Source organism: Chelonia mydas, chromosome 9, assembly GCF_015237465.2.
Source record: "Chelonia mydas isolate rCheMyd1 chromosome 9, rCheMyd1.pri.v2, whole genome shotgun sequence".
Taxonomy (NCBI): Eukaryota; Metazoa; Chordata; order Testudines; family Cheloniidae; genus Chelonia; species Chelonia mydas.
Window position 1 is genome coordinate 22,091,368 of NC_057855.1, and position 22,335 is coordinate 22,113,702.

Genomic DNA, 22,335 nt, shown 5'->3' on the forward strand with positions numbered 1-22,335 from the left:
TATTCTGGGAAGAAGTGTCACCATGTAAATAGAGAAGCATAAAAACCCCAGTCTCAGTGTAGTGTAGAGTGTCTGTGTCAAGAAAGTGAGTAGAGTATGCAGGTGGGATGTGGTCTAGTAGTTACAGTAGGAAACTGAAAGACTTCTGCTTGAAAGAGCAGGTTTCTAGACAATGTGAAGGCCCTATATGCTCATAAGGACGGGGCAGATAGAACAGGAGGTGGTATGGAGTGGAAATGTTGCTTCCGTTCTTGGGGCTCATAGTGGCAGAGAATACCAATGCCTGGCTTTTGTTATTGTTTTGGGGGGAAAGGGAAGGGGAGAAGGGGTTGTGTGGTCCCCTACTTGTGTAACTGTGGATTAAGGATTACTTCAACTCTTTTGTTTTGATATTACTACAATTCACGGATAAAGAAGGCAGCATAAGGGAGAATATTGTATTTAAAAACTAGGCAAAATTTGGGGCGTCAACCTTGACAATGTCTTTTCAAAAAGGGGACAGCAGAAGGAAATGTACTTATAGATATCAGTGCCTTCTGTGAAACAAGAAAAGGAGTACTTGTGGCACCTTAGAGACTAACAAATTTATTTGAGCATAAGCTTTCGTGAGCTACAGCTCACTTCATCGGATGCTCAAATATGCTCAAATAAATTTGTTAGTCTCTAAGTTGCCACAATTACTCCTTTTCTTTTTGCGAATACAGACTAACACGGCTGCTACTCTGAATTCTGTGAAACAGTTTCTGAAGAAATCCTTCACCCTTATAGATGCTGTGTTATTAGAAGATACTAATGTATCCCGGAACTGTAGAGCTTTGTATATGTCTTTTCAACATAACATTTGCTTAGCCCAATCAAACATATTTATTATAACGCTAGCATAAAATGTTTAATGTTAATAAACAACCCAAGAGTATTTATCATGCATTTATAAATTATATGACATTTCTGACATCTGTCCCTTTCTTTCTCTCTGACTAGACATCTAAAGCTCTCATCTAGGCCTTCATCTCCCATCTTGATTACTTCACCCGTCTTCTCTCTGTCCTTCCCACTACTGCACACGCATACACCCTGCCTCCTGCCAGTCCATTCAAAACACAGCTGCTAAAATAATTTTCCTTGCCTGTTGTTGTGACCGCATCACCCTTGCTCTTTGAATGACTCCTTTTCCACTTTTCAAATTTAAACTTGTGTGTTTTCACTTTTGAAACTCTCCACAACTCATGTTTCCCCATTTATCTCTTGTTTATTTCCTTCATCCTTTCACTCCAGTGCCAACCTTGAAGGCCTTCTTGTGTACACTTCTCAGTAACTGGCTCAGGATGTTCTTCCATACTACCTCTTATGTCCAACCTGAACTCATCGAGAAGGCCACTGCCATCTTCTTCAAATTCGTCCTCCAGACCCACTTCTGCAATCACTCTTGTAGGAAATTAGGCAGGTTGAAGGGCATTTGAATATTTATATCTGTATACTTACAAAAACAAAAGTAAATGTATATAAAAACTTGTATATCTGTTGACTGTATCTCTCCTACTAAGTGTATGTCTCTTGTCCTCTTAGATTTTAAGGTCATCAGAGCGGGGCCAGTGTCTTCCTATGTGTTTTTAGTGCACCTACAATGGTGGGACCTCTACTATATCAATACTGAATAATAATCATTGTTAATCATTTCGAGCCAGACTCTGATACACTTACTCAAGATGCAACCTGAGTGGCAGAATGTGACCCATTAAAATAATTTGATTTACTTTCTTAGGCTCAGGATTAGATCCAAATAGATTATATAATGATAGTTAGACTTTTCTCTTTTTTATGCAGTTGTTTAAGAAATTTTCATTAATTAATCAGGATTGAAGGATAAATTATCCTGCATTTGAACAGTAATTCCTGAAGAAATCTTCATTATTAAAATGCATTTACTAATTTGCTTGCAAAAACTCCTGGCTGATACGGAAAGTAATTAACTTTCAGGCAAAACAGCTGTTAAGATGTTTAAATCATTAAAAGTAAAAAATCAATGGCATTTCCAGCAGATCTTCTGCTTTCAAGTTAAGAAACCACAGTGTCCTTACAAGTGAAACAGGAAGAAGGAGAGTTGCAGAGATACATGACAGCGAGTGAGTAAAGGTTTCAAGAAGCCTGCACTATATTGCACTAATAAAAAGGTCAGTGGAAAACCCTCTTTATTATACATGGTAGGTGCAATGGTATGATTGTGCCCATGATGAAGTACACTACTGAATTCACTGTTTCTCCATTAACCTGCCAAAAATCAACATGAAATAGTATTCAAGCAAGGATCTGGCATGTTCCTGATGGGCACATATGGTAGCACTGGAAAGCGTTAAACAGGATTGGATTTCTAAAAGATGCCATGTGAAAGCATTCACACAAAAAGCTTTTATGTCTGTGTCAATTATTTAATCTCTGCCAGTTCAGATGTACATCTTTCCTGGCACAGCTTAATCCACACTGACATCTGAAGTATACCAAATGGTCTCACTATCTTTTAGAAATGAAAGTGGAGGAGCAGGGCTAATGCACTAAATACAATGTTAACATTAGTAACAGGTGAGCTTCAAGGAGATCAAGTTTTTGCAAAGTTCCAGAGATATTATATTATTTTACAGTTCAAGTTTATGAATTTTTTCATGGTTATTTTTACAGTGTTGCTTACTCTTGTGATTTTATCATGAGTCTTGTGGTATTTGGTGTGTTTCTTAAAGCCTCAGCTTCTGGAGGCGTCTGAGTACGTGAGAATCTCAGCTTTTTTTTTTAAAGTAAGTTTATAGCCCTCATGGTTGCAGAGGAAAGTTTGAAAATCTGACCCAAGTTCAACTTAAAGCAGGGGTGGGCAAATTATGGCCTGCGGGCCGCTTCCGGGCCATCAGACATTTTTATCTGGCCCTCGAGCTCCCACCAGGGAGTGGGGTTGGAGGCTTGCTCCGCTCGGCCCAGCTCACCCGGTGCTCCCCAGCCCCTGCCTCACAGTTCCCTTGATGAGCACCATCTTCCCGCACGCAGAGCCACACTGCGCAGGTGCGACTTCACGGCAGCTTCTCCCCCCTGTGGTGGTGTTCCCAGTCCCCTCCCGGTCTCCTACAGCCCCACCCTCGAGAGCCTTGAAACTACCCAGGGGCCGCACCCATCCCAGTTTGGGTGCCTCCGCTTGTGGCGGTGCCTGGTACGGCTGCCTTGGTGTCCCTGCCAGCAGGGCCTCTAGAAGTCCCCAGTACCGCCCCTGTAGAACCCCCCCTCCCCTCTGCACCACTCCCCATGAGTCCCCTGTCCCCCCACCTCGGTAACATCCCTTATAGAGCCCCCCCCGCTACACCCCATAGAGTCCCCCTCCCCCACTGGGCATTCATGACCCGCCATACAATTTCCATACCCAGATGCAGCCCTCAGGCCAAAATGTTTGCCCACCACTGACCGAAAGGCTCAGAACCAAGAAGAAAAGAAAAAGAATGCCACATGTACTAGTTTTATTGGAATCTCATTATTTTTGGGGCCAGACTCATGATTTTGAAATGCTTAGGGTTGGCAATACTGCCATGGATTTGGATTTCTAACTTTGGTCATCAAGTTTGAAAATTTTGGCCATAATTCTCTGAATGATGTGAGCGTCTAGTGTGTTATCACTTGGGGCCTGCTCCACAGCTCACTGAAGTCAATGGGGGTCCTTCCACTGACTTTAGTGGGCTTTGGATCAAGCCCTGGATATCCTTTGTGAAATGGATCAGTTGTTTTATTTTGTTTCCTCAGAGGCAGGTGTTCATATCAGAAAAGTCAGCAGTAACAACGGGCATTCTCTTTGGAAACCCCATCAGAGTCATGGATTAAATGAGCACAGAGCTTGAATAAAGTTTCGGCATTAGGAATGGCTCTTCCAGATCATTCATAGGCCTGGTGGTGGGCAGAAGCTTGCATTGCCATTATCTGTAATATATCTGTTCTAAGGATAAACAGAGGATTTCAGCCAACGTAGTTGTCAGCTGGCACCTACCACAAGAACTAAATTCATATGAAAAATATAACATTAAAATTAGATCCTGTCCTACATAAGGCTGCAGCTGCCATGGTGGGCAGCACTCACTTTAGGGACTAGCACATTAAAAGTATATCCATAATATACTTCTAGCATAGTAAGCATAGTAAATAGCCAGAGACGCTCACATTATGTTTTATGTATGTACTACTCATCACAAAACATGATCCAAAATGTGCATTAAAAGCATAGCCATGGCTCTTAAATCAGCAACAGTGCTATAGATTGTTAGCTGAGAGAAAACCATATTACAGTTGCTGAATGAAACTGGACTTTCTGTTTCGAAATAAATTATATAAAAGGAAAATTTTCATTGAGAAATGCCATTCATATGTAAACAGTGGTATAGCACAATGGTGCTGGCATCTTCTTAATGAAACAGTCAGAAATGTATTAGATTCAATTATGAGCTCACATACTGATGTAATTCCACTGACTTCAGTTAAATTACTCCTAATTCACATGGGTACAGGGGAGATCAGAATTAGGCCTATTCAGCTGAGATCAGCTGAGGTGTTGGATCTGACTAAAGCATGGGAGGAGTTAAGAATGAGGAAAGGTGCTGCCAGAGTATTTCCACTGAAGGATCCTTGGTACTCAATTTGATTCCCCACTATGGAATCTCAAGTCTGTTGACCTGCTGCATTTCCTATTGATTTGCCTCCAGTCTTTACTAATGGTGTGGGTTGAATGTGTGAGGAATGGCACCTTTTCCTTCCTGCCCATGCCAATATTTGTTAAAGTGAGTGTTTGTGATTTGTATTAATTGTGTATCAGCCAGAACAATGGATGGGCCCAGACTGAACAAATCAACGTATATCAAAATAAAAACAGAGGTGGAATGTACCTTTACTATATTTAATGATTTAATATTTATGATGACAGATAGTATGTGACACTTAGAGATTTCTTTTCATCTCCAGAGCACTTTAAAATAATTTATTATTTAGTGGCAGGAGGCTCCAAAGAAGAAATTACTTAAATTAATTTAAATTAATCTTTTCATGTGAATTCAGGGCTCGGGATTGATGCTAGATTGAAGTTCTCTGTCTAGCTTCCTAACAACTAATGCCCAAACAATAGCAGTGCAGGCTGCTGCACCGGTGTGCCTTAGCCCTGAACCAGAGGATCTGCCCCTGAGGGGAAGAGGGTAGTGAATTCTTTACACTCATTCCAATCATTGGCCTCTCTCCAGATACTGCCAACAGAGTAGTAGTGGATGGGACTTATTCTGTCAGCATTCATCCAGAGGGAACTAGACTGAGATCACCAAACTCATTTCACATAGTCCCCCCTGAACAGCCATCAGATGGAGGTCTGTGAAAACAGGTCCCTCTCCCTTTACAGCCCCTGATTTGGAAAGTGCATTGCTACAGCATTTGCACCACATGGGATATACACTTCATTTGTGGCTTTGTCAAAGCTCCTGTGAATGGAAGAACCCCTTCGAAATTTGCTGTCTAAAACCTAGTTCAAGGAACAGTGTGATTATGTCCTCTTTGGAGTCTCGCAGGGATCCGTTCTTGGCCCTACACTATTTGACATTTTTATCAGTCACCTGAAAGAGAACATAAAATCGTCACTGATGAAGTTTGCAGATGACATAAATTGGGGGAATGGTAAATAGCGAAAAGGACAGGTTACTGATTCAGAGTGATCTAGATCATTTGGTAAACTGAGCCGCAAGCAAGCAATATGGTTTTAATATGACTAAATATAAAAGTATGAATGAAGAATTTAGGCCATATTTACAGGATGGGAGACTTTATCCTGGAAAGCAGTCACTCTGAAAAAGATTTGGGGCTGTGGTGGATAATCAGCTGAACATGAGCTCCCAGTGTGATACTGTGACCAAAACAGCTAATGTGATCCTGTGATGCATAAACAGGGGAATCTGGAGTAACAGTAGTAAAGAGGTTATTTTACCTCTGTATTTGGCACTGGTGTATCTGCTGCAGGAATACTGTGCCCAGTTCCGGTGCCCACAATTCAAGAAGGAAGTGGATAAATTGGTCAGGGTTCAGAGAAGAGACATGAAAATGATTAAAGGATTAGAAAACGTGCCTTACAATGATAGACTCATGGAGCTTAATCTATTGAATTTAACAAAGAGAAGGTTAAGGAGTGAGGTAATTACAGTCTCCAAGTACCTACATGGGGAACAAATATTTAAGAATGGGCTCCTCAGTCTAGCAGAGATAGCTATAACACAAACCAATGGCTGGAAGTTAAAGCTAGAGAAATTCAGCCTGGAAATAAGGCATACATTTTTAACAGTGAGAGTAATTAATCATTGGAACACTACTAAGGATCACGGTGGATTCTCCATCACTCACAATTTTAAAATCAAGATTGGATGTTTTTCTAAAAGATATGCTAGAAGAATTATTTTAGAGAAGTTTATGGCCTGTACGATACTGGAAGTCAGACTTGATATAGGCACCGACTCCATGGGTGCTCCGGGGCTTGGGCACCCACAGGAAAAAAATGGTGGGTGCTGAGCACCCACCGGCAGCCCCCCAACCAGAACCTCCCCCTCTCCCCAACGCCTCCTGCCCACCCACGGGCCCTTCCCATCAGCACCTCCCCTTCCCTCCCAGTGCCTATCGCCTGCTGCGGATCAGCTGTTTCGTGGCATCAGGAGGCGCTGGGGGGAGGAGGAAGGAGCGAGGGTGCAGTGCATTTGGCGGAGGGGACGGAACTTGGTGGGGCAGGAAGAAGTGAGGGAGGAGCGGGGGTTGGAAGAAGCATGATGGGGGTGAGGCCTTTGTTGAAGGGATGGAGTGAGGGTGGGGCTTGGGCAGAGCCAGGGGAGAGCATTCCCTGGCAGATTAGAAATTTGGCACCTATGAGGCTAGATAATTCTGGCCTTGGAATCTATGAATCTTAAATGTTAGCCTAAGGGAACTGCATGGGTGGCTGCTAGTACTTCCCTTATAATATGCAGCTATGGCACTGTGTCCCCACTGTGTCCATACCAATCCCCTGTTTTAAATACTGAATCAGGTGTGAAACACACACTATTGTCCTTCGAAAAAAATACATAACATTCAATTACAAAAGGCCGCAATACCCCTTTTTGTGACAAACACTCCAGGTGTTTAAACCTGAGCTCTTCTCTACTCAATGCAAAAACGAAGGGGCAGCACACTTTTTCGAGTGATCGGAACATGAGACCAATCTAAGGATGTTTGTGGAGACTTCTTCTATTTATGTAATTCCAGCCTCCTGTATTATCAGCTGCTGGACCAAGGACTGAGTGTTCTAACCCAGCTGCTTTCTTTACATGTGCAAAGCACTATAGACCAGGGGTGGACAAACTTTTTGGCCCGAGGGCCACATCGGGGTTCAAAACTGTATGGAGGCCCGGGTAGGGAAGGCTGTGCCCCCCCAAACAGCCTGGCCCCCGCCCCCTATCCTCCCCCTCCCACTTCCCACCCTCTGACTGCCCCTCTCAGAACCCTTAACCCATCCAACCCCCCCTGCTCCTTGTCTCCTAACTGCCCCCCCGGGACCCCACCCCTTATCCAACCCTCCCTGCTCCCTGTCACCTGACTGCCCCAACCCCTATCTACACCCCCGCCCCCGTACAGCCCCCCGGGACCTCACCCCCTCTCCACTCCCCTCCCCCATTCCCCATCCCCTGACTGCCCCGACCCCTATCCACACCCCCGACCCCTGACAGGCCCCCCCCCAGGACTCCCACGCCTATCCAACCGCCCCCTGCTCCCTTTCCCCCTGACCGCCCCCCCCCGAACCTCCACCCCATCCAACCACCCCTGCTCCCTGTCCCGTGACTGCCCCCCGGGACCCTCTGCCCCTTATCCAACCCCCCTCGCCCCACCCCCTTACCATGCGGCTCAGAGCAGCAGGAGCTCAAAGGCCGGGCAGGATGGTCCCGTGGGCCTTAGTTTGGCCACCTCTGCTATAGATACTAATTACTCCCCCCCCCCCCCATTATTCTTGCGCAGTTCTGATGGTTTTTCACAAGAAAACTCACAGCAGTAATAAAGTAATGCTTCAAGAACACCCTGTCAGTTCTGAAACTTGCTATTCTGCTCCCTCTTTAAGGGAACACAAAAGTGGTTCTACTGACTTGTGCAGGTGGATGACTGGAGGGCATAACAGGCCTTTAGGCTGTGAAAATTATTTTTATTTAGCCAGTCGCCAATAAAAATGCATGAGTGTGAATTAAGACTTAGCAAATGTGTCAAAAATTGATCTCAAATCTGGTATCCTGCCTCCAGCACTGTTCAGTGCCTGAAGCTTCAGAGCATGGCAAAAATAACTCATCGTGCACCAGTCAGTTGTACAATAAGGCACATAGGAGAAAATTTGCTTCCAGACCTGATGGCAGCTTATACCTTGAACACGAGATTTAATTACGCTTATCATAATATAGACTGAATAACTACAAATTATTATTGGTCATCAACTTAACCCAGCCCTTTTAAAAAATCCAGCTGCAGTTTGATTGTGTGAGAGGGATTTTTCACCAAAATATTTTAAATGGATTTAAAATAAAACTAATAAAATGTACTGCAGTTTCACTCTTTATTTGATTGTTCATAAGGCAAAACTCTGTTGTCAGTTACACGGAAAAGATCAGAACTGTGATACTGTGTTCCCGGATGGAACTTCCATTGACCTCAATGGCAGACTTGCACATGTACGAGAACATTGGCGTTCAGATCTGCTAGTGGCCCTGAGAACAGAATTTTGTGCTCAGACTGGATGAAAGAAAAGAGATGTAGAAATCCCATAGGACAGAGCTTTTAGGCTATTGCCATATGCAGTGCCACTTCTCTGTGGCTAACAGTTATTCAATGAAAAGTCACATCATCTCATTTTCAACAACTAGGAAACAGAGAAGATGATCTCATAATGTGTGATTAAGGCTTTTCAAAATATGTAACCCTTTATTGTATTATAATACACTGTAGTCCCATAGAAAACACACTGCATGGTAGAAATATATACTATCCCTTCATTAGGGGCCTGATCCAAAGCTCACTGATATCAATGGCAGTCTTTCGATTGACTTGAGGTGGCTTTGGATCCGGTCCTATGGACAGGTTCTGATATTAGTCATTCCTCTGTAAATCTCAAGTAGTTACACTGAAGATGATAGAATTTCTCTAGATTTACTGCAGAGTAATGAGATCAAGGTCTGGCTTTAATATGAAGACAGCATGCACTTTACAAGAGCAGTGGTTTTCCCTGTGTTTAACTTCTGTTTTCAACAAGGGTGGACCAGGAAACAGCTGTGGGTAGTGGTGGGAAGGGGAGAGGGAAGAAGGGCATAGTAACATTTGTGACCCATGATCACTTCACTGTGAAGGGGTTATGTAGCCTATCTGGACAGCCTCTGTATAGCTCACGGTCACAGGTCAGGGCCTACTACTACTTTACCGGTAATCAATGAATATGCACTACAAAAGGAAGAGAAGTCAATATTTGGCTCATGCAGCATCAACAAAAAAGATTCTGCAATCAGAATGCAGTTAACGACTGTGATAATGATGCATGAGGCGGAATGGAAAGTTTTACGCATTCACCCACCTTGGGCAAGTTCCTTCTCCCACAGCTGTGTATTTAACACACCCAAGGAACAGATCTCTGGGATAAACGAGGGCTATTTACAGTTAGTTTTCAAAGTAGAACTGGACCAATAGATTCTGCAATCTCATTTTTTTTTTACTTAGATGTGTAATTATTCTTCTCTCGAGATTATGTCAGGGGCTCTTTAGCAGTTAGAACCTCACTTATTTCTACCGCCCTATTCATCTGGTAGAATGGTTTTATAGTATATTATGCAAACAAAGGGCAACTTTCTGTGCTATTGGGTGTGCATTTGCACACACTGTATACCTAGACATAGATTTAATAGTTTAGGCTGCCATCCAAAATACTATGTATGTGAAATATGTCTAAATTAATGCTCTTCAATCTAGCAGAGAATTTTATTGCCTTTGATATACAGGAGGTCAGATTACAAATTCTAATGGTCCCTTTTGGGTTTAAAATCTATCAATCTACTAAGGCAACTGCAGGATATTAATCTCTGGATTGCTTGACTTTTGTGCGTGTCTCATTTCTCAGCCTTAATATAACATTTATGTGTCTTCCTGCATCATGTAATTTTAGTAACCATAGCTGCTGAGTAAAGGTCTGCTAAAGGCCCATCACACATATAGCCGCACTGAGGAGCAGCAGTAGCAGCAAGGAGGAAGTGAGAGGATTCAGCTATGAGAATTTCTCATCTTTTACTCATCCTTTCTCGGCATTGACTGAAAACTGGAATGTGTGTTGCATTTCTTTCTGAAACTGCTGATGGGATTTGGATTGATAGTTTCATCTCATTTCTAAGCAGTAATTTCTCTCCTAGGTACAGCATATGAAGTGTGAACTAAAAAACAAAACAAAAACCAACCATGTCTGAAATGATTACTACAAACAAACAACAGTGCGCTGGTTCTTAGGCTTCTAAACTGTACCACCTCACAAGGAGTGGCAGTTCTGCAGGCCATGGCACTTCTCTTAGGCCATTGTTTTTATTTAAAGCAGTAGCAGCTTGTGCTTGCTACTGGGAACACAGCTGTGTATATTAGTAACTTTCCAGAAATCATATACTGATACAAGCCTTGGAAAATTTTACTCATTCACTTACGTTGGCAAGGCTTTTATTTTATGTGTGAATATCATATTGTTCAATTATAATTATCATTATTTATATTCAAATAGCACCCAAAATGTGCTTGGCACTTGTCAAATATATGGGACAATACAGTCTGTGCCCCAGAACACCGACAGTTTTGGGCTACCACACATTGCTTACCTCACATCAGGGTCCCGTAGGGTGGAATAAAAACATAAGAATGGCTACATTGGGTCAGATCAGTGGTCCATGTAGTACAGTATCCTGTCTTCTAACAGTGGCCTTTGCCAGATGCTTCAGAGGGAGTGAACTAGAACAGGGCAATTTACTGAGTGATCGATTCCCTGTCATTCAGTCCTAGATTCTAGCAGTCAAAGGCTTAGGGACAGTCAGAGCATGGGGTTGCTGACTATCCCTGACCATCTTGCTAGTAGCCATTGATGGACATATCCTCCATGAACTTATCTAATTGTTTTTTGAACCCAGTTGTACTTTTGGCTTTCACACCATCCCCTGGCAACAGGTTCCACAGGTTGACTGTGTTATGTGAAGAAGTACTTCCTTATGTTTGTTTTAAACTTGCTGCCTATTAATTTCATCCGGTGACCCCTGGTTCATGTGTTATGTGAAGGGGTAAATAAAACTTCCTTATTCACTTTCTCCACTTTCATGGTTTTATAGACCTGTGTCACATCCCGCCTCAGTTGTCTCTTTTCCAAGCTGAACACTCCCCATCTTTTAATCTCCCCTCATATAGAAGCTGTTCCATACTCCTAATCATTTTTGTTGCCGTTCCCTGTACTTTTTCCAGTCCTGATATATCTTTTTTGAGATGGGGTGCCCAAAACTGCACATAGTATTCAAGGTGTGGGTGTACCAAGGATTTATATAGTGGAATTATGGTATCTTCTGTCTTATTATCTATTTCTGTCCGAATGGTTCCTAACATTCTGTTAGCTTTTTTGACTGCTGCTGCACATTGAGCAGGTGTTTTCAGAGAACTATCTATGATGACTCCAAGATCTCTTTCTTGAGTGGTAACAGCTAATTTAGAACCCAGCATTTTGTATGTATAATTAGAATTAAGTTAACCAGTGTGCATTACTTTACATTTATCAATATTGAAGTTCATCTGTTATTTTGTTGCCCAATCCCCCAGTTTTGTGAGATCCCTCTGTGACCCTTTGCAGTCTGTTTTGGGCTTAACTGTCTTGAATAATTTTGTATCATCTGCAAATTTTGCCATCTCACCATTTACCTCTTTTTCCAGATCATGTTTAAATATGTTGAACAGCTCTGGTCCCAGTACAGATTCTTGGGAGACCCCTGCTATTTACCTCTCTCCACTGTGAAAATTGACCATTTATTCCCACCCTTGGTTTTCTGTTTTTAACCAGTTACTGATCCATCAGAAGACCTTCCCTCTTATCCCATGACTGCTTACTTTGCTTAAGAGCCTTTGGTGAGGGATCTTGCCAAAGCTTTTCCGGAAGTCCAAGTACACTGGATCACCTTTGTCCACATGTTTGTTGACACCCTCAAAGAATTTGAGTAGATTGATGAAGCATGATTTCCCTTTACAAAAATTGTGTTGACTCTTCCCCAACATATTGTTCTTCTGTATGTCTAGTAATTCTATTCTTGACTATAGTTTCAAACAATTTGCCTGATATTGAAGTTAGGCTCACTGACCTGTAATTGCCAGGATTGCCTCTGGAACCTTTTTAAAAAATCGTTGTCACATTAGCTATCTGCCAGTCATCTGGTACAGAGTCTGACTAAAGTGATGGTGCCACAGGACTCTTTGCTGCTTTTACAGATCCAGACTAACACGGCTACCCCTCTGATACTTGACACCACAGTTAATAATTCTACAATTTCATATTTGAGTTCCTTGGGTGAATACCATCTGGTCCTGGTGATTTATTACTGTTTAATTTATCATCATCCCCCAGAAAGTTTTCTTATCTTCCCTCTTCTCTGTTTGGGGAGAGATGACCCAGCATCTCCTTCTCTTGTCCCTGTGGAAGGAGGGTGAATGTATCTCCCCATGGAAGGAGTATTTGATCTTCTTGCAGGCTTAGGGAACTCCACACATGCTACCTCTCTACCATGGGTCTGAGTTGACTGGGCATGTGTTTCATTCCTCTGTATTCATTACTCAAGTAAAACTCCCTTTGAAGTCAATGGAAGATTTTTTCTAAGTAATGACTGCAGGATCAGGTCCAAATGTATGTCATTTATACATTCAATGCAGTCTAAGATTAACACCTGGGAAAATTTCTCCACCCACGTTTCCTAAATGGTTTTCATTTGTCAAACAAGCCATTAGAGAAATGATGTGTGGTCTAACTGGAAATGCTTATTTAGGACTTAGGTCACTATTCGAAATAATCTAAGTGAAACTCTTGCAATTCCCTTTTTCATAACTTTATATATTTCACTTTTATTTTGAAGGCATATTTCTTTCCCAGATGATTTGTTATCATGAAGGACAGAACTATATTTAGACTTTTCATGCAGCTCTCTCTGATTCCAGGGTTTTGGTACATGAAATCTTGTTTGTTTGTTTTTCTACAAGATTTGTGCTTATTCTATTTTTGCATTTTTTCCATTGGCTGCTGAAGATTATGGACCAGAAACTCCATGAAATTAGTGGAGTGACAGTAATTTACACCAGCTGCGGATCTAGTCTTTGATTTTATCCTGATCAAAGACCTGAAAATGTGGGTTAATGTTGCACCAACATTTTCAAACAGCTGGAAGCATACATAGAACAATGACTTTGTGATATGAAAATAGTACAACAATTAGATGTGAATTAAATCATGGTTTAATTAAAAAAGGAGTAATGGTTAAAAATGAACCGGAAAGACCTGGTTCATTGGGGTTGCCCGAGGGTACAACTGCTGCAACAAACTGAAGAATCAAGCCCCAAATATTTTGCAGCAGATACAGAGAACCCCAGATCCTGATGTTATGTGTGATCTAAATGTACATACAAGAGGCCATTTATTGCTCTCATTTACACTGGGGCAAATCCAGAGTGAATCCATTGACTTCAGTAGAGTTACTCCATATTTACTCTCATGCAACTGAGAGCAGGTTTTGGCCCAGATAATATATATTACCTCACCATAGGGTTAAGTAAGGTTTTTCAGCTAAGTTCTAAATCAGTTGCTCAATTAACAACCACAGAACTATCCCTCTATTAATAAGGAAGAAATAAAGAAAAAAGGTTACAAGTTTATTTCCTATTTGCTGAGACCACGGATGACTAAGGGAGTTGGGCTCAAATGAGAACCTTAACTTTACAGTCCAACTAGACTTCAATCATTTTCAATGTTCAAATAGTTTGCCTTCTTTTGTTTTCATCTTCATGTTCCTTAGCACTTCCAAGCTTTGGCTGGGCAGGGACTGTAAGCAAAACTGCCAAAATACCTTGGTGACAGGTTTCAGAGGGGTAGTCGTATTGGTCTGTATCAGCAAAAACAACGAGGAGTCCATGTGTTAGTCTCTAAGGTGCCACAAGGACTGCTCTTTGTTTTTGCAAAATACCATGGTAATTCCTGCCAGGCTCTTAGGGAAACCTGATGTTGCAAGGTTTTCCAGCTCAGAGCAGTTTGGATAAATTTTGGCTCGACCTGAATGTTTTGATGCTTATCTGACACAAATCTCTGAAAAATTTTCTGGTTTGCCCATCTTTATTTCAGTGGGCCCATTCTAGCTTCCACTGGCATGCAGGAAAGATTTTACTGTCAACTTCCATAGAAATGGGGTAGAGCTCTACAGGAATGGAAGAAACTGAGTAAGTAAGTGGAAATTTCTGAGCTACATAGGAGACTATCGAGAGAAATACTGTGTCTGGATTTCAAAAGGACTGGATAATTGTAGGACTTTAGCTAGGAATGTTAGTTGAGATGATGGAATAATAACATGGCTGTGAGCCTTCAGCGGTCAGGGAGGAAACCTTCCAACCCGTGCACTGAGTTGCCTATTTTGTGCTTTATGACATTTTAAATTGTGCTTTCTACTGAAACATCAGTTATTGTTCATTACAAAAGCTGGGAAGCTGCCATAGATGCCCCAATATTTTCATCTGGTCTGACAATTCCTTCACCTATTTCTTAACTGTTTTGGGGGCTTCCACTGTAGTTCACCTCCTCACACCAGAAACCCTTCAATCCTCAGTCTCCTTGTCAAATAATTTACTACATATTATTTTAATTTGTGTCAATGTATTTACAGAAGTAAACATAGGTAAAATCTAATCACCATGTTGTATAAATACAGTAAACATTGGCAAGTAAGTTTAAAAAACAAGGTTAATTGAACAAATGCTATTTTTAATTTCAGAGAGATGTAACATTCATTGTTTGAACTGAAAAATGCTATGCCTTGAATCTCTTATCTTGAGTTTAGGGCCTGATCCTGCAAACACTTATAACTGGGCTTAACTTTACTTGATGTCAACTTTATGTGTGCATGAAGTTAAGCCCATGCATAAGCATGTGCAGGATCAGGGCATTAGTGCTGAGCATACTTCAGTGCAATGACTCATGAGAGTTAGCACCATGCCCAGGACTAAGGGTTTGCAGGATCTGGCCCTTTGTGAATAAAGGTTTCATTTTGTTTTACAATAACAAGGAAGAGAAACTGCATTAGAGAGCGTAGGCTTATATAGGAATCTGAACTTCCCAGATCGTAAACCTCCCCCGTTGAATTTTCCTGGGGATGCCCTCTACTAGGGCCTAAGCAAATACCAAATTGGGGTTGAAACCACATGAATAGACAGAGGGATATAGGACATTTTTTATGCTCGCTATAAGAAAAATCCATATAAAGGATATTGCTGTGGCTCCAGCCAGCAGACTTAGGGCTCAATCCTGAAAATGCTTATGACTTGTGAAGAGTTTAGATTGTAAAGTCTTTGGGGCAGGAACTGTCTTTTTGTTCTGTTTTTGTACAGCACCTTGCATAATGGAGTCCTGGTCTCTGGCTGGGGCTTCTTGGTACTCCACTACAAATAGTAATAGAACTTCCTGTCGGAAATGACTACTCACAGCACCCAGCATTTTCAGGATCAGGCCCATTAAGATTGATAGCTGTGGCTCAAAACTACAATCAGCTAATCAGTTGGTTCCTAAATCCGTCTAAGTTATATATTTATGTGCTTATTGTTACAGGAATGTCATGAGGAGAAGAAAGTAGCGACATCTGTGAATGTGCTGATCTATGACGTGTCTGTTTGCCACTTTTCAACAATGAGAGGTAGAGCAGATCACAAATGTATTTAGTTTCTTGCAAGCAAATTCAAAGAAAATTAATTATTATTTCATCAACAGTTTTTTTGTTGTGAAACGAACAAACCAACCAGAGCACAGCCACATTTTTCTCACTACCAGAAACTAGCTTTTTGGATTTTTTTTCAATGAGGAGAATTAAACAAAAGGAGAATTTTTCTTTTGAAAATTTTTGTCAAAAAGCCAGTTTTTCATGAAAAAGAGTCTTGTTGAAAATTTTTCAACCATCTCTAGTGTCAGTATGCTGTTTCAGCAGAATACTGAAAACCTCAAGCCAGAGTGCTCTGTCGATAATGATTAGGGCCCTACCAAATTCATGGCCCATTTTGGTCAATTTCATGGTCATTGGATTTCAAAAATCATAAATTCCATTATTTCAGATATTTAAATCTGAAATTTCACAGTGTTGTAACTGTAGGGTCCTGACCCAAAAAGGAGTTGTGGAGGGTCGCAGGTTATTGTGTGTGGGGGGGTTGCGATACTGCTACCCTTACTTCTGCGCTGCTGCTGGCGGGGTGCTGCCTTCAGAGCTGGGTGCCCAGCCCACAGCCACTGCTGTCCAGCCACCCAGCTCTGAAGGCACCGCAGAAGTAAGGGTGGCAATACCATGACCCCCCCCTAAAATAACCTTGCAACTCCCTTTTGGGTCAGGACCCCCAATTTAAGAAACGCTTATTTCACAGGGGGAGACCAGATTTCATGGTCCGTGACATGTTTTTCATGCCCATGAATTTGGTAGAGTCCTAATCATGATGTGAGAATGATGTAGTCAGTTATGGCCTTACTCTGCTCCTAGTGAAGTCAATGGCAAAACGCCCATCAAACTCAGGACAGGGCAGGACCAGTCCCTTACTTAGCATCTGGCTAATATCCTTGTGGATGGGTGGATAGCACAGATTAGGGATCAACAGTGGAGGCTCTCAGACATCATTCAAGCATAAAAAACGAGTGATATTCTGGAGAAGATAGTCTATACATGCCCAACAGCATAATGATAAATAAGTGGTCTGTTATTTTGTATTTGCTTTCCCCTATCATATGTGTATTAGCCCCTTTCCCTTTAGGAATGGATGTGGAAGGGGAATGAGACCCTTAGCTATCTATTTGGCCTTTTTATAATGTTGCCCATTAACCATGGTATCTGAGAGCCCAGACACAGTGGTACGATATATGTAAGAGAAAATTCATACAATCTCTAGATAGAGATGGTGTTGTTCCTCCTCAACTTCTATGAGAGGTACTTGTGTGATGGATGCTTGATGGCTAAAAAAAGGAACCCAAGCTGCAATATCTCTACTATATTTTGACAGGAAGTGGGTAGAACTGAAGCTTCTCTTATAAAATATGCACTAATCAATGTTGGTTCAATTTCAAAAGAAACTTAGTCCTAAAACAAAAACAAGGCTTATTTTTAAATGCAAAATTGCATGTTTTTCAAACAGAGGTGGTCCAAAACATGTTGATTTAAAACCTGGGAAAACCCTCTGATATCAGGTAGATGCAAAGATGGATAGAGGACAAAGCAGCTTTTCCCCCTTAATGTTGGTGTTCCTGGTATCTTAAATATACTGAGAGATATTGAAATGGCAAATAAATATTTTTGTCTATATACTCAAGGTAATTAGGTAATTCAGTCAGTGTTCCTAAAATTAGTATCAGATACCTTCATTTATGCAAATACTAGGTCTTTTGTTTAAATATGATATACCCCAAAACATGTATTATGTGTCCAAAATATGTATGTAATGTGCACATAGCTGTCTGATTAAACTGCAGAATAGACTTAAAAGTTAAGATCAAAAACTGGCAGTAACATCTGCATTCTGGGCTCTTTTACAATTGATTAATATAGTGGAAATGTAGGGCCCAATCCCCAGTTGGTGTATATTTACCTAACTCAATTGAAGTCAGTTGGAGCTATACTAATACCAGCTGAATCTAGTCAAAAATATTTTAAAAGCCTGTCTTCTTGTAGTTCTTAACATAAATAAAGCTGAGCATATACCCCTATAACAACTAATGCACAGGCAACATTTGTGTGGGTATGACCATTATTTAAAAGAACCACATTTTTCTGATGCAGTGAACAGTATCATGAAAAAAACAGACTGGTGGAAAATGGAACATAAAGAGATACAATAAATAAAACAGCTTTTTGCTACTTCACTTTTGCAGCCCTTTAACATAGTCATCAGATAGGTGATTTTTGGATTATAATGTGCATAATTTGATGTTATTTTATGTTTTATTGTATCATTGGAATTACCCCATTGAATCAAACCATCTAGTCTAGAAGTCTGTCTCTGACAGTGACCAACTGCAAATAGCTCAGAAGATGGTTCAGAGTAAATAGAGAAAAAATTTTTTTAACAAACCCTTTCAGTTAGTGGCTGGCTAATGTCTTGATGCATGAATGTTTGTATCCCTTTCAAAAAATCCTATGTAGTTTTTACTTTGGTTATTCTCATTATCCATATAATGCATATCTTGTCATATTTTGAACTCTACTGTCTTGACCGGATCTGTGGCAATGAGTTCCACAGGTTAAATATTCATTAGATATTTTTTTATCCATTTTTAATTTGTTGCCTTTCAGTTACATTAAATTATGAGAGAGTGAGTAGGTGTGATCAGTTTACCTTCTCTATGAGAGTCACTTTTTTTTATACTTCTATTATTATGTCCTTTGCAGACTCAATAGTCTCAGTCATTTAATCTTTCCTTACATGGAAATAGTCTATGCCTTTAATCAATCAACCCATTTCTGAAGCCCTTCTATTTTTTCTGTACATTTTGAGTGAGGGTGATAAGAGGTGGAGACACTGTTCCAGACCAGTGCATACCACTGAGGTATATAATGGCACTATATTTTCAGCATAATTTTCTAACCTCTTTGTTATACATTCTAAATCTCCACTTACTTTCTTGATTCCCCCACTGCACATCGGGCACATACTTTCACTGACCTGTCCACAATGATGGCCAGATCTTTTTTCTAAGTAGTTAAAGTTAGTATAGCTCATCAAGCTGCCTCTTCAGGGTGGAATGGCTCAACGTTCATGTTGCACTCCTGGTCAGTACCCAGTCCGGGCCGGGAAAGCTAATGATTCAACCAGCGGACCAAATTCTCTGATGAACCCTGGTTGTGTGCCACCTGAGGCACATTGTGTATACACTAAGAAGAAGAAGGAGTTGTCCACATGGGGCTGTTGGAGACTGATGTGAGGCATCACCTCCTCTTGCTGACCTTCGGAGCTCAAGTTTGAAACTCTCATCTCCAACTTTATGTTGACACTGGACACTTGCTATAACTGGGCCAAAAGTTCACATTTGTGTAAACTTTAACCCAAAGCACAGTGAATTCCACAGGTGTGAAATCCTGGCTCCATCGCAGTTCATGGGAGTTTAGTCATGGCCATCAGTGGAGTCAAAATTTCACCCCAGAAGTCTTTCCTTTGACTTAAGTGGACTTGATATCAGTCCTGTGTACAAGTCAGAGTTAGTGCACACACATGGGTCTTTGAATAAGCATTTGTTTAATTCTCATTTTTCTTAATAACTTTAGAACTCAGAACTTTCTGAACAAGAGATATTGGTAGTTTATTATTCTGAGTACTAAGGTTTTTTTTTAATAAACAGAGGCTTTTTTTCTTTAGTTTGTGAAGGAAACAAATTTCTTTTATTGCTAAATGATAAATTGTACCTAGAAAGCTTTCTGCTGGGTGAGAGCATATCTCTTTTCTGTTAACTTAGTTTAGAAAGAATGAGGAGTACTTGTGGCACCTTAGAGACTAACAAATTTATTTGAGCATAAGCTTTCGTGGACTAAAGCCCACTTCATCAGATGCATGCAGTGGAAAATACAGTATATATATATATACATACAGAGAACATGAAAAAATGGGGGTTGCCATACCAATTCTTAACAAGACCAATCGCTTAAGGTGGGCTATTATCAGCAGGAGAAAAAAAACTTTTGTAGTGATAATCAGGATGGACCATTTCAAACAGTTGACAAGTAACAGTAGGGGGGAAATAGTTTTTAGTTCATGTAATGCCTCATCCACTCCCAGTCTTTATTCAAGCCTAATCTAATGGTGTCCAGTTTGCAGATTAATTCCAGTTCTGCTATTCTCACTGGATTCTGTTTTTGAAGTTTTTTTTATTGAATAATTGCATCTTTTAGGTCTGTAATTGAGTGGTCAGGGAGAGTGAAGTGTTCTCTGACCGGTTTTTGAATGTTATACCTCTTGACGTCTGATTTGTGTCCATTTATTCTTTTGCACAGAGACTGTCTGATTTGGCCAATGTACATGGCAGAGGGGGGCATTTCTGGCACATGGCATATATCACATTGGTAGATGTGCAGGTGAATGAGCCTCTGATAGTGTGGCTGATGTAATTAGGTCCTATGATAGTGTCCCTTGAATAGATATGTGGAGAGAGTTGGCAACGGGCTTTGTTGCAAGGATAGGTTCCTGGGTTAGTGTTTTTGTTGTGTGGTGTGTGGTTGCTGGTGAGTATTTGCTTCAGGTTGAGGGGGCTGTCTGTAAGCAAGGACTGGCCTGTCTCCCAAGATCTGTGAGAGTGAGGGATCGTTTAGAAAAAATTGCTAGTCATCTCTATAAAATCCAAAATATTTTAAGGCTGATGCATGCTAAACATTACTTATGGAAGAAATCTCGTTATCTTCTTTGCCTTTCTGCCTTTTATGGAGCAGTTCTAGCTGCATTCTGATTCCATTGCAAAATGAAATTGCTTATTCGTAGACTCGTAGACTCGTAGATATTAAGGTCAGAAGGGACCATTATGATCATCTAGTCTGACCTCCTGCACAATGCAGGCCACAGAATCTCACCCACCCACTCCTGCAAAAAACCTCTCACCTATGTCTGAGCTATTGAAGTCCTCAAATTGTGGTTTAAAGACTTCAAGGAGCAGAAAATCCTCCAGCAAGTGACCTGTGCCCCATGTCAATTTGCAGCCACTGAGAACAACGCAAGTCTTGACTCTTGGCATTGTTGTAAGATCACATCTTTGATCGGCATTGTTTCTTCATAGTGAGTATTTGGGTCATGATCCAGCTGAGCCATTATCATAGGAAGTAGGAGATAATAATTTGTAACATTGCTGTGGCCCATCAATAGAAGACTATTGAAGAAATTAGCTGTGCTCAGCAGTGGGCTGCTTGCCGGTGATTAGCGATGGCCTCCGCAGGAGGTGCTACTCCATTCAAAAAAAACGAGGAGTACTTGTGGCACCTTAGAGACACAAGTACTCCTCGTTTTTTTTGCTGATACAGACTAACAGGGCTACCACTCTGAAACCTACTACATTCAAGTTACCGTGAAAGGTTTTTAATGGTATATGAATAACTGTCTGAGCCAAAGGGAGATTAACCTACTTGTCCAACCCATAGACTATGTTATACTTATCACATTTTGCACTGATCTCCACCTAAATTGAATTGATTTTATTTAATTTCTAGGTTTTAAAAAATATCCATGGTGGACATCACTGTTTAGCCAAACAGTAATTGTCAGATCACTTTCATTTCCAAGGACCTTGATTTCATGAGCCAGTTACTTTCGTCAGAGCATAATTATCACATCCATGTAACTATAACGTTCTGGACCAGATCCTAGGCTGGTGTAAATTGGTGTAGCTCCTTAGAAGTCCATTAAATTAACTGGAGCGATGGTAATTTACACAAATTGAGGATTTGGCCCATAATATATACAAGAGTGATAATTATCAACCAAGAACTTTATACTGTTATATGATATTGTTTATAACAAAACCAAAGCTATGGAAAGAGAATGTGAAACAATAATAACAGTTGCATTCAAGTCAGACATTTTAAAATCATTTCCTGTAGTCTGTAACTTATCTTATTTCAATAGCTGCTGGATATGAAAGCATTTGATTCTGTCTTTCCCTGGTGTCGTATTTACTTTTTGAGGGGTAAGATAATTGAATTTATATACCCCAACAAAATGTGACAAAATGTTACACATTGTTACAGCTTTGGCTGGATTGATTACCGCAAGCTGTCACCATCGAAAGAATGGGTAGCCTGGAATATGATTCTTGTAACAAGTTCTTGGCCACTTAGTCTTTTTCCTTTCATTGCTCAGCCATCCTCCATGTCATGCTGGCCGATAACAGTGGCAAGGAGGACATTCAGCTGGCCCTGGATTGCACAAGCACGAAGTGCACTGGCCACGCCCCCTACAGTATAGGGTCCAGAAGCGGGTGGTGTATCGTCAACTGTGAATTCACTCAGGAATTCCCCTACACAAGAGGAACCCCCAGCTGGC